This window comes from Pongo pygmaeus, chromosome 19, assembly GCF_028885625.2.
Source record: "Pongo pygmaeus isolate AG05252 chromosome 19, NHGRI_mPonPyg2-v2.0_pri, whole genome shotgun sequence".
NCBI classification, from domain to species: domain Eukaryota; kingdom Metazoa; phylum Chordata; class Mammalia; order Primates; family Hominidae; genus Pongo; species Pongo pygmaeus.
In genome coordinates this window covers 78,645,583-78,659,171 of record NC_072392.2, presented here as the reverse complement: position 1 = coordinate 78,659,171, position 13,589 = coordinate 78,645,583, and the positions used below count along the sequence as shown (strand labels likewise).

Genomic DNA, 13,589 nt, shown 5'->3' with positions numbered 1-13,589 from the left:
TATATAGATACATATATCTATATACATGTAGAGGTAATAATGGTAGCTATTTTATGGAGCTGATCTGAGGATAAAATGAAATAATGCATTTTAAAGTGCTCAGCACAATGTCTGGCAAATAGAAAGCACTCTATAGGCCAGGCATGGTGGCTCACGCCTGTAATCCCAGCACTTTGGGAGGCCTAGGCAGGTGGATCACTTGAGGTCAGGAATTTGAGACCAGCCTGGCCAACATGGTGAGACCCCGTCTCTACTAAAAATATAAAAATTAGCTGGGTGTGGTGGTGGGCTCCTGTAATCCCAGCTACTTGAAGTGAGGCAGGCGAGTGGCTTGAACCTGGGAGGTGGAGGTTGCAGGGAGCCAAGATTGCACCACTGCACTCCAGCCTGGTCGACAGAGCAAGACTCCAGCTCAAAAGAAAAAAAAAAAGGGGGTGGGGGGACAATGTTACACTTCTTCCTTCTAGAAACATACATTTTATAGAGAGTTGTTTTTTGAAGTCTAGAAGTCTGAAAACGTAGGAGTCAACTCTGAAAAATCTACAGTGGTTTCTGGGATTTAATCTTGGCATGACTTTACCCCTGCATCTCTGCCCTTGGCAGGTAGTTTTGTTTATGGGTGTCATTGGTTGAACAAATAATTGTTTTAGTTGCTACAATAAATAAAACATGATCTGTGCTCTAAAGGAGTCAACAAATGAGCCAGGGGGGCATGAGTAATTGCCTGTAATATAATTGTGCTCACGCTGTCATGGAAGACCGTACAAAGTGTCAGAAGCACAGTGCCAGGAGGCACAGCAAAGGGTAGTAGAGGTGACATTTGAGCCCAGCCTTGAAAACTGTCTAGGATTTCTCAGAATTTCAGCTAAGGCAATTTCTGTCTAAAATATATAGGCAAAGTTTTTATTAAAAATACGAGAAATTAATTAAATAACAGATTATGACCACAATGCAGATTTAAAAACCAAGGTATGATGAGTGCCGTTGACCAGTTCATCCAGACAGTTCAGAGAACAGAACTTCCATGTAGATCTTTCTTGTATTACAGAATACAAAGGAGCGGAAAATTTTGCCTCAATAACTGCCAGGTCATTCTAATTAAAGTACCTATACATTGTAATATAATTCCTCCATTAAGGTAACAACCAATCAGGTGGTACAGAGTCTGTGTCATTCAGTCAAGAAATTCACTCCCTTAACCTAGACTGTGCTGGAAATTCATTGACAAATTTTGTTCTTTGGTTCTCCATTTTTCTTCAGAATTCATGCAGACCACTTGACTTCCTTAGCATTTTCTTTTGTGGGCGTATATTAATGTCTTTGGTTAAGCTTCAGCTTCTGTTTGCATCAATCCTGTTGTAATCGTGCCTCCTGAGGCATCTTTTTGCTTCCCTTGCATCAGTTTCCAAAATCCTACTTTCTGCTTGGTAAGGGGAGTATCCATTTTCTTTAAAGCAGTGGTTTCCAAACTGGCCTGCACATCAGAATTATTTGGGGAGAAGGATAAAAATACAGATTACTGAGCTTCACCTGGGATTCTGTAGATTTGGGTTGCTTTTGGGATTACTTTAAACAATTTACCAGATGATTTTTGTGGCACCTCCACTTCAGTTTTAGGAAGGACTGTTTCAAGGCAGCTTTTCAAACTTTAATGACCATAGAAATCACCTGAAGACTGTGAGAAACTGCAGATCCTAATTTAGTAGGCCTGGGTTTAAGCCTGAGATTCTGAATTTCTCTGAAACGTGATAATAGCAAATCACTTGTTGAGTAGCAAGGTTGTTTTTTGTTTTTTTCTTTTTTTTCCAATGTCTTCATGACATTCAATGAGTAGCAAAGTTTGAAGATAACTTCTAGAATTTCATCTAATGTGTATTAATTTTTACTTATCTGGATCTTAGGGGAAATAACCTATCAGGTTATAGGGAGGTGTTTCTCAAAGTATGGTTCCCCAAACAGCACAACCTGGGAATTGTTAGAAATGCAAGTTCTCGGCTGGGTACTGTGGCTCATGCCTGTAATCCCAGCACTTTGGGAGGCTGAAGCGGGTGGATCACCTGAGGTGAGGCGTTTGAGACCAGCCTGGCTAACATGGTGAGACCCCATCTCTACTAAAAATACAAAACAAATTAGCTGGGCGTGGTGGTGGTACTTTTTAAATTTTTTTAGAGACAGAATATCCCTGTGTTGCCCAGGCTGGTCTCTAAATCCTGACCTCAAGCAATCCTCCTGCCTCAGCCTCTTAAGTAGCTAGATACAAGCCACCATGGCCAGCTATATTTACTTGTTTTTGAGACGGAGTCTCTGTTGCCTAGGCTGGAGGGCAGTGGTGCGATCTTGGCTCACTGCAACCTCCGCCTCCCGGGTTCACGCGATTCTCCTGCCTCAGCCTCCTGAGTAGCTGGGACTACAGGCATGCACCACCATGCCTGGCTAATTTTTGTATTTTAGTAGAGATGGAGTTTCACCATGTTGGCCAGACTGGTCTCGAACTCCTGACCTCAAATGATCCACCTGCCTTCACCTCCCAAAGTGCTGAGACTACAGGTGTGGGCCACCACGCCTGACCATATATTTACCTTTATGTGAATTTAAAATGTGTGGGTGTGACGAAGTCTTCTGCCAGCTGTTATATAAAGGAGACTTTTATCATCAACATGCTCATCATCAGTCACAAACTGCCTATTTGGAACTCCCTTCAGTTCTCAGAGGATGGAAACATTCTTTAAGCGGCCTTGTAGAAATCCTATTCCATGTTAACATGCCAACCAATTTTACTTTCCCAGAGCCACAGAATGATATCTCATTGTATGCCTCAATTCAATCACCTTTCCATTTTCAAGGACCGATTTCAATTCCTGATTGGCTACTTGATCTGACTGCTTCCTGCTAATCTTGCTGCCTGTTGTCTATATTCCATTCCTCATTGAATTAACCTTGATCAAATCTGAGAACTCTGCTTAGTAATGACTCCAGGTATAATATACCCACTTTTGTAGCTTATTCAACACCCTCTTCAATCCTGGTTCCACTTCCTGTGACTGAAATGATTACCTGTGAGATATTATTCAACTTTTGGACTATGATGTGTTTCTAACCTGTGACCATTTCACATAGCCACTCAAATATGGTAAAGGTACGGTAAAGATGATGAAACAGTTACTTGGTATCATTTTGTAAGTAATGAGTTTTTAGTGCGCTTTGGACCTTGAGACCACTTCATAAGCTTTAGATTTTGAGAATTTCACAGCATAAAGCTCATCGCTGATGCAGTAATGAAGGAAATGTTCTACGAGTTAATAGATGAGTGAGAGGAGAGGGCATTCATAATAGATTTATTTACTTACTGAACTCAGAGCCTTGGGTTACTACTTGACCCCCACTGTTATGTAGTTTAAGGTTCGTTTTCTTTTTTGTTTTTTGAGACGGAGTTTCACTCTTGTTCCCCAGGCTAGAGTGCAATGGCCCGGTCTCCGCTCACTGCAATCCCCACCTCCCAGATTCTCCTGTCTCAGCCTCCCAAGTAGCTGGGATTACAGGCACCCACCACCACGCCCGGCTAGTTTTTGTATTTTTAGTAGAGACAGGGTTTCACCATATTGGTCAGGCTGGTCTCGAACTCCTGACCTCAGGCAGTCTGCCCACCTCAGCCTCCCAAAGTGCTGGGATTACAGGCATGAGCCACTGCTCCTGGCCTTAAGTGTTCTTTTCTACTTTAGCGCATACACCTAGTTCCTGTCTTTTTTGCTTTTTATAAATACAGAAAAGAGAATAAGGTTTTAAAATCAAGGAAAGGCCTAAGGCACCTGTGAGGGTTTTTTGTTTTTGTTTTTGTTTCAGTGAAATGAAGGGAAATGGTTGCCAGCAAGAACTGTGGCAACGTTATCCAAGGTGACAACTGTCTGTACCACCCAGGGGCTCAGAGCCCTTCTGAAGTTTCCTAGATGTCCCGAAAGTCTCCACTGTGACTCATGATACAGGCTGGTCTCCGCGGTAGCACTCAACATTTAAAAATTAGTCTTCATTGCCAGGCGTGGTGGCTCACGCCTGTAATCCAGCACTTTGGGAGGCTGAGGTGGGTAAATCCCGATGTCAGGAGATGGAGATCATCCTGGCTGACACGGTGAAACCCCGTCTCTACTAAAAATACAAAAAATTAGCCGGCAGTGGTAGGGGGCACCTGTAGTCCCAGCTACTCAGGAGGCTGAGGCAGGAGAATGGCGTGAAGCCGGGAGGCGGAGCTTGCAGTGAGCCGAGGTCGTGCCACTGCACTCCAGCCTGGGCGACAGAGGGAGACTCCGTCTCAAAAAAAAAAAATAGTCTTCATTTCTCCTTCCCAACAAGTGTTTCTCTTTCTCTTCAGTGGGAAAAAGTAATTTCATTTTTTACTTGCTCATTGTTTTATTCATTCACTCAATCAACAGATCATCTATACTGTATTATATGCCAAGAACTGTGCTTGGTTCTGGGAATGAAAAAAGAATAAGATATGTTTTCCTCTGGCACTTATGGAGCTTATAAACCAGTGACAGAGGAAGGTGCATAAACAAGTCAACAAAGAATTAACTTTACTATTAATTCTTATTAATTTTTAATACAATAAATTTGACTTTATTTGTATCATTTGAGTTTCATGAATATAATCATATACTGCACTTACAAAATGAAATAGACATATAAGAAAGAACTGATGATGTAAGAAATTCACAGAAATGTGTAAAATATTTCAAGAATTAACACTCAGTAGATATTTACATTGTCAAAGAAGCTTATAAATGCAGATGAACCTCTAGTTGTTTTAGTTGCTTGTAAAATGTATAGAGGTATGTGTATTTCCTCTTTAAACAGGGGTTAGTAACTTGGGGTGGGGGATGGGTGGGTTCATCTTATCTATTCTTCAGGTCATGTTCTCAAGAAGGAGCTACTGAATGGGAAGACTGACAATTTCTTTTCTTTGCACAGTTGGTATTGATAAATCTCAGGTGTATCCAAAATAAAATCTCTGGCAGGCTGTGATATTTATGGGTCTATCTCTTGTGACTTTAGGTTCCTCTTGGCACCAGACATAAGAGGCCCTTGCCTGAAACAGCTCCTGATGCCAAGAACTGGTGAATTACTACTTTGGTTTCAATGGATGGTCAGAAAGGATCATCAGGATAAACTTTGTAGATTTTCTCTCACTAACCACGCTCTCCTTTCAACATTGAAATTCTAGACTTTAGACAGAAGTATTGAACTGGGTTACATGGAGGGGATGTGAGAGGCCTCCTGCCATTGAGGATAAGTGGACATGTCTGAATTGGCCTGCTACCTAAAATTAATAATCTCAATCACTTGGATGGTGGTGTCCATAATTTTCTCCACTGTTTGTGTGGCATGTAATAAAAAATGGTTGTATCTAGCAATTCATTTGCAAATCTTACTTGATTTTGAAGCCATAGAACACCTCAACTGTTAACTTGAATGACTGGAGTTTAGTTTTTATTTCTGAGAACAAAACAGTTTGAAGCCTAATTAACATCCTCGGAAGGAACTTAACACTAAAACTCCTAACAGCTTCAGTTTTCTGACCTTGAAGAAAGGGAAAATGAAGAGACCGTGGTGCCACTTCCGAAGCAAAGCCTGAAGTTCTGTGCTTTAGAGGTGGTGTTGCCATCCTATGATTGCGGGAGTCTGGCCTTGGCTTGGTGGAGGAGCCAGTGGATAAGGCGGAGGAAGGTCTGTTTTCATTGGGGGTGGAGGAGGGTAAGGAGTTGAAATGGGAAGGATCTCTCTCTTTTTTTTTGCTGTCTAAAACTCGTCTTTTCAGACACATATCAAGCCCTTCCCTCTCTGAACTACTGAAGTCCTGGGCAGAGGTTTTCTGTCTTACAATATAGACTTTTACCTTAGGCAATACCTGACAGAGCCTTTAAATAAATAAATAAATAAATAAATAAATTTATTTAATAAATTTATTTAATAAATTGATTAATTAATTTATTTTGAGACAGAGTCTTGTTCTGTCACCAGGCTGGAGTGCAGTGGCATGATCTTGGCTCACTGCAACCTCCGCCTCCCGGGTTCAAGCCATTCTCCTGCTTCAGCCTCCAAAACAGCTGGAATTACAGGCGCCCACCACCACGCCCAGCTAATTTTTGTATTTTTAGTAGAGATGGGGTTTCACCATGTTGGCCAGGATGGTCTCGATCTCCTGACCTCGTGATCTGCCTGTCTTGGCCTCCCAAAGTGCTGGGATTACAGGTGTGAGCCACCCCACCCAGCCAGAACCTTTAAATTTAAAATTGTACAGTGTACTTCCTGCCAAGAAGCGGAGGAGGAAGAAGGAAGTAATGTTTTTCCAGTTTTTGGTTAAGAACTTGCTTTGTATTAAAATAGTCCTTCAAATATGTATCTCTTATAGCCTTCAGTTATCCCAACAAAATTATCTAAAGATTTATTTATCTATTTATTATTATTTTTTAGAGACAGGGTCTCGCTCTGTTGCCCAGGCTAGAGTGCAGTAGCATGATCATAGCTCATTGCAACCTCAAACTGCTGGGCTCAAGGGATCCTCCCACCTCAGCCTCCTGAGTAGCCAGGACTACAGGCATGCACCACCGCATGTAGCTAATTATTTTTTCTGGAGATGGGGTCTTGCTGTGTTATCCTGCCTGGTCTCAAACTCCTGGCCTCAAGTGATCCTCTTGCCTCAGGATCCCAAGGTGCTGGAGTTATAAGCATGAGCCACCCACCATGCCAAGTCATCATGTAAAGATTTGTAGAAAGTTTTGTGTAAACATTGTCTTTTTTTTTTTTTTGAAGCAGAGTCTTGCCCTGTCGCGCAGGCTGGAGTACAGTGGTGCGATCTCGGCTCACTGCAACCTCCACCTCCCAGGTTCAAGTGATTCTCCTGCCTGACACTGCTGGGTAGCTGTGATTACAGGCATGCACCACCATGCCTGGCTAATCTTTGTATTTTTAGTAGAGATGGGGTTTCACTGTGTTGGTCAGGCTGGTCTCAAACTCCTGACCTCGTGATCCACCTGCCTCAGCCTCCGAAAGTGCTAGGATTACAGGCATGAGCAACCGTGCCCGGCCCATTCAGCCTTTTTTTTTACTCATAGAAGGGCTTCAGTGGAAAAAGAGTCTACTATAGATACCTAGAAAGGATACTCAATTGATATTGACGTTGAGATTTTTTTCTAGTATTCATGGCCCTCAGGCTTAGGGTTTGAAGTCAGAGGCAGGGCTGTAGGCTAATGGAGGGGAGTAGGCTTTCATGGATGATGCCCAGGGAGGAGCCAGATTATCTGTACCAAACCTTTTTTGTTTTTTTGAGACGGAGTCTCGCTCTGTCGCCCAGGCTGGAGTGCACCGGTGTGATCTCGGCTCACTGCAGCCTCCACCTCCCAGGTTCAAGCAGTTCACCTGCCTCCTGCCCACCACCACACTCAGCCAATTTTTAATTTTAAAAAAATTTTTCAGTAGATACAGGGTTTCACCATGTTGCTCAGGCTGGTCTCAAATTCCTGACCTCGAGTGATCTGCCCATCTTGGCCTCTCAAAGTACTGGGATTACAGATGTGAGCCACTGTGCCCAGCCTCTTTTTGAAAATAGTCTCACTCTGTCACCCAGGCTGGAGTGCAGTGGAATGATCTCGGCTCACTGCAACCTCCGCCTCCCGGTTCAAGCTATTCTTGTGCCTCAGACTCCCAGGTAGCTGGGATTACAGGTGTGTGCCACCACACTCGGCTAATTTTTGTATTTTTAGGAGAGATGGGGTTTCACCATGTTGGCTAGGCTGTTCTTGAACTCCTGGCCTCAACCTGCCTTGGCCTCCTAAAGTGCTGGGATTACAGGCATGGGCCACCGTGTCTAGCCAACAAAACTTTTTTTCAGTGAGTGATTCCAGCCCTTGATGCATAGGAGGGTGGGGTCCATAGGAGTGTAGCCTTAACTGATGAATTTGAAATCTCTGGGTGATGTGAGATATGTGCCAGGTTCTTGGATTGTGTCTCCCTCTAGTACTTCAGGAACTTCCCAACTAGATGGAGGCAGTAAAAATGGGCCTTGCCAGGATGTACCTATAACAGAGACATTCAACCATACCCTTGTGCTGTCTGCCTTTAATCACGAAGATTATGAGCTAAGATTCGTGGATGCATTTTTATTTTTTAACCAACATGTAGCAATTATCACTCAGATAGGCATCTTAAATCCATTAGTTTTGGTTGGATTTAAGACCGTTGTCATTCCTATGAAAGGGAAGATAGCCCAGATTGCTATTCAGAAGGCTTTGTCAGATGCATTCCAGAAATTGTTGATTGTGGTTCTAGGTAAAACTTTCTTAATCGTCGTTGAAGTACTTCAGTTTCAATGAGCAAATAAACTCATTTTGAAAAGTTAATTGGATAAAAATATCGATATCTAAAACACTCCCTAGTATGCTTTCATTTGCTAAATTCTTTCACAGCAACAGGCTCAAATTTGTTGTGACACTTGTAGAAAAAATGACAGCAAATATTGTCCCTAGCTTATAGATATAAAAGGACTTGCCTCAGGTCACACAGAAAATGTTTGAGGCAGGTCTTCTTTAATTGCATGCCTATCATACAGAATAGTGATTATAAACCCTGGACACATGGATTTGAGTCCTAACTGTGTCTCTTAGATTTTTGTATGCAGTTTTAGGTCTTATAGCCAGAGAGATTTGAAGATATTTAATATCTCTAAGCTGCAATCTTTATCTGCAAATTGGGGTTAGTAATCCAATCAACCTTATCACGGATATTGTAAGAAAAAATGAGATGACAAGTGTAAAAACTCAGAACTATACTTACAAGGCAAGCAGACAAAATATGCTATTGCTGTCATTGTTTTCTCTCTAAATAAACTCTCTGCTGAAGAATTTATTAGATTATGTTTCTTGAATCGAGAATTCAGTTCCAGCTCTCATTTCTGGCACTGACATTTTGGCCAAATATGATTTTTATACAATAATCAGCTGCTTTGCTGTGAGCCTTGGAAGTGGTCATGCTGTTGAATGGCATTGCTTGTATTCCCTATTCAGTTCTACAGTGGCACAAATGTCATAGCCTGTGCCCAAAGGAAACCTGGTGTTTAGCAAAGAGTCCCTGAACAGAGTTGCCCTTCTGCTTCACAACCCTGAAGGCTTAGAGACTGAGATTCTAATTAAGTTACTACAGACCTTTATTTGCTTGTAAGAGGTGGCCCTGATTGCTCTCAGCTTTCCAACCTGGGCAGCCCTTCTAGTGAAAGTCTTACTTCCTTGGTCATCAACTGTCAAGTCTGAGTAATGACATTTAATAAGCTAAATGTGTGGGTTGTCTACCCCTCCCTAGTATGCAAAGGTATCCCTTGCACACACTCAAAACTACTTAGACCAAAAGCCTTATAGTTCTAGTTTGCCTTGAAGGAAATTGTATTGTCTATAGAGTATGTGGGCCATTTTCTGCCCATAAAATGTTCAAATGTTTTCTCTCTCTAAAGCTTTGTTCATTGTATCTGGTGGAATTTTGGTTCTCAGGGAGTGGACACCTAGCCGTGCTTCTAATGTGAAGTGTCTACTAGCCCAGTGGTCTCTATTTTGGGTTTTAACTTACTTCGACCCCCCACCTGGTGCCTTACCATTTAATCATATTATGATTGAACATTTTTATTTCCACATTTTTTATTTCTTATGTTATTATTCCTTAGTTCCTATCTGTAAGATCATAAAGTCCTTTGAACCAAACACAGTTGATATTTCATACATATGTTAAAAACTGAGCTGTGAGACCAGACATGATGACTCACGCTTGAAATCTCAGCATTTTGGGAGGCCAAGACAGAAGGATCACTTCAAGCCAGGAGTTCGAGACCAGCCTGGAAAACAAAGCGGGACCATGTCTCTAAAAAAGAGAATTGGCTGGGCACGGTGGTGTAGTGCCTGCTACTCTGGAGGCTGAAGCAGGAGGATGACTTGAGCCCAGGAATTCCAGGCTACAGTGAGCTATGATAGTGCTACTGTACTCCAGCCTGGGTGACAGAGTGAGACCCTGTCTCAAAAAAAAGAAAAAAGAAAAACAAAAATCGAAGTGTATGATGAGGAGATGAGGAAACTTCCAGGAAAATGCTTATTTTCTGCTTTTAGAAACCAAAAGAATGTCTGTCTCATTGTGGGTTGCTACCATTATATGCAGGCAGTCTTAGAATGAAAAAGATTCTGAATTCATCCTTGCTAACTTTATTTCAGAAAGTGGTAAAATAGCTGTGGAGTACAGACCCACTGAAGAGATTATAGATGTCAGATGGGAAGAAGAACTACATGGTTTAATATAAGTATGTGGAGATAAAAACTCAAAGGTAACAGGGCCGGGCACAGTGGCTCACACCTGTAATGCCAGTGCTTTGGGAGGCCGAGGCAGGTGGATCACCTGAGGTCAGGAGTTCAAGATCAGACTGACCAACATGGAGAAATGGTGGTGCATGCCTGTAATCCCAGCTACTCGGGAGGCTGAGGCAGGAGAATCGCTTGAACCCGGGAGGCGGAGGTTCTGGTGAGCCAAGATCACACCATTGCACTCCAGCCTGGGCAACAAGAGTGAAACTCCATCTCAAAAAACAAACTAACAGGCCAGGTGCTGTGGCTCACACCTGTAATGCCAGCACTTTGGGAGGTCGAGGTGAGCGGATCATGAGGTCAGGAGTTCAAGACCAGCCTGGCCAATATGATGAAACCCTGTCTCTACTAAAAATACAAAATAGGCTGGGTGTGGTGGTGCGCACCTGTAAGCCTAGCTACTTGGGAAGCTGAGGCATGAAAACCACTTGAACCCAGGAGGCGGAGGTTGCAGTGAGCCGAGATCATGCCACTGCATTCCAGCATGGGTGACAGAGCAAGACACTCTCTCGAGGAAAAAAAAAGAAAAGAAAAACAACTCAAGGGTCGGATAACATAGCCAGTATAACCATAATTCAAAACAAGCAGCAGAATTTGGAGGATAATTTGTTTCATTCTTAGAAAAATGTGAAACTCTGAAACTGCTTTTTGAGTGCAGGGTATTTCTGGGGCTTTTCCTAAAGTCTTGACCCTTGGCTCTGACCCCTTATTTGAAGTTTGGAGAGCAGAACTGAGGATTGTATTACTACAGTTGTGGACACAGGAGAGGGGTTAGTCTCCTCCTGCTCCAGGAGTAAGGGATGCTGGGCTGCTCGAACACAGGCCTTTTTATAACCCCCTTCAAACAGGATCCCGGAGATGTGGGGAGAAGGTAACTGGCCTTAAGAATGATTGCTCTACAGCTTTCGAAAACTATAATGCCTTTCAAATATGGCTTATTACTTGGATCTCAATATCTGTCATGTATCTTGGGTGGAATATTTTGCTGAAGATCTTTCTGTCAATCATTTACAATCATGTGCTGCAAAATGAAGTTTGGGTCAACAATAGACCACATATATGTTGGTGGTTCCATAAGAGTATAATGGAGCTATCCCTATATAGGTATACCATTTTTATCTTTTTTTTTTTTTTGAAATGGAGTCTCACTCTGTTGCCCAGGCTGGAGTGCAGTGGTGCAATCTCAGCTCACTGCCACCTCCACCTTCCGGGTTCAAGTGATTATCCTTCCTCAGCCTCCTGAGTAGCTGGGATTATAGGCACGTGCCACCACACTCAGCTAATTTTTGTATTTTTAGTAGAGACTGGTCTTTGCCATGTTGGCCAGGCTGGTCTCAAACTCCTGACCTCAGGTGATCTACCCACCTCAGCCTCCCAAAGTGCTGGGATTACAGGCATGAGCCACTGCGTCCGGGCCCCATTTTTATCTTTTATACAGTATTTTAACTATACCTTTTCCATGTTTACATACACAAATACCTGCCATTGTGTGACAGCTGCCTTTAGTATTCAGTACAGTAACATACAGTACAGGTTTGTAGCCTAGGAGTCCTAGGCCATACTGTGTACCCTAGGTGTGCTGTAGGCTACACCACCTAGGTTTGTGTAAGTATATGCTATGATGTTAGCACAGTGGTGAAGTCACCTAATGACACATTTCTCAAGCTCCTCGCATGGCAAGAAATGCATGACTGCATATGAAAGCTCTTAAATAGGGACTGTTTCTAAAGTAATCTCAAAACAGTCATTATTTACTATTTATGGAATTTTTTTTTTTTTAAAGGAGCAAAAGTATCATTTCAGTGGGAACTTAACTTGGGGCTACAGTGTTTTATTTAACTTTCACCCCAAAGTTGCAAGGTGTTTTGAAGTTTTTCCCTGTAAAATAATTATTTTAATTCAGTTTAAATTAAATCCACCAAGGAAACTTCAAGCTTTAAGAAGTCTAGCTTCCTGTGAAATGTGAGAGGAAGTCAGCACTGATTTCAGAAATCTGATTATAACAATAGATCCATCCCTAAATGAGATGAATCTTGGAATCTCTTCTATTTTATTTTATTTTTTGAGACGGAGTTTCTCTCTTGTTGCCCAGGCTGGAGTGCAATGTTGCGATCTCGGCTCACAGCAACCTTTGCCTCCCAGGTTCAAGCGATTCTCCTGCTTCAGCCTCCTGAGTAGCTGGGATTGCAGGTATGCACCACCACACCTGGCTAATTTTGTATTTTTAGTAGAGATGGAGTTTCACCATGTTGGTCAGGCTGGTCTCGAACTTCTGACCTCAGTGATCCCCCCACCTCGGCCTCCCAAAGTTCTGGGATTATGGGTGTGAGCCACCACACCCAGCTCCCCTTCAATTTTAAAACCCTCACTGTGTACCCTATGCCTATGCTAGGCACTGGAATAAGATGAAGCACCTTCTTGGAGTTTACATGCTGGTAATTATGCCAGACAGTAATAAAATAAGTAAGAATGGCTGTGGGAGAAGTCAGCTGGGTTCTAGTTACAGTCGCATTTCAGGAAATTATTTAACATGCTGACTTTAACAACCTAAGCCTCTTCCCCATGTGTGCACACAGGGTAGATCTCTGAAGGGTGACGCTGTAACTTCTAGGGTAATGGCTGTGTTGAGTCAAGGCAGGATGACAGTTCAGCCTCCTCCCAGCCTAGTGCAAAGGGCTCTTCACTCGGATTAAAACCTTCTCTCCCAGACCGAATTGCCAATTCCCAACACCCCTCCTACAGAAAATTTGGAGTCCTCGCTTATTCCCTGGCAGCCCCTACCTAATAGGGTGGTGAATTAATTATCAAACATGCAACAGTTTAGCAAAAATGGCAACACTTTGGAATAAATGACTGTAATGTGCTTCCTGCCTGCCACCCTAACTGGCGCCCATTTTGCAGGTCAGTTGCTCTCCCTGGAAGGAAGAGTATTCTCAGATTTCACCTTGAAGGAGGAAGGTTGCCAGAACTGGACTAGCACTTCTGAATATCCCGAGGCGAGGTCCCGTGACTTCCTTGGGAAGCTCTGCCGCACCCCCACCCCAACCTACCCCACCCTACCCCACCCTACCCCACCGCAGCAGGCCACTGGAGTCCTGGGACCACCCAGGTCTGCAGCCCAAATCCTTCCTAAGGGGAGGGGAGGGGTGTTCCCGTGGGGCAGGGTGGAACAGAGTGCTTGCGCGGCGTTGTGATATAAGAGTG

The 13,589-nt window shown here is 43.0% G+C and overlaps 1 pseudogene; it reads left to right on the top strand.

The window, feature by feature from the left end:
• The first annotated feature begins 3,854 nt into the window (after positions 1–3,854).
• Positions 3,855–13,579, top strand: LOC129017610 (RAD52 motif-containing protein 1-like; annotated as a pseudogene).
• Positions 13,580–13,589: the final 10 nt, after the last annotated feature.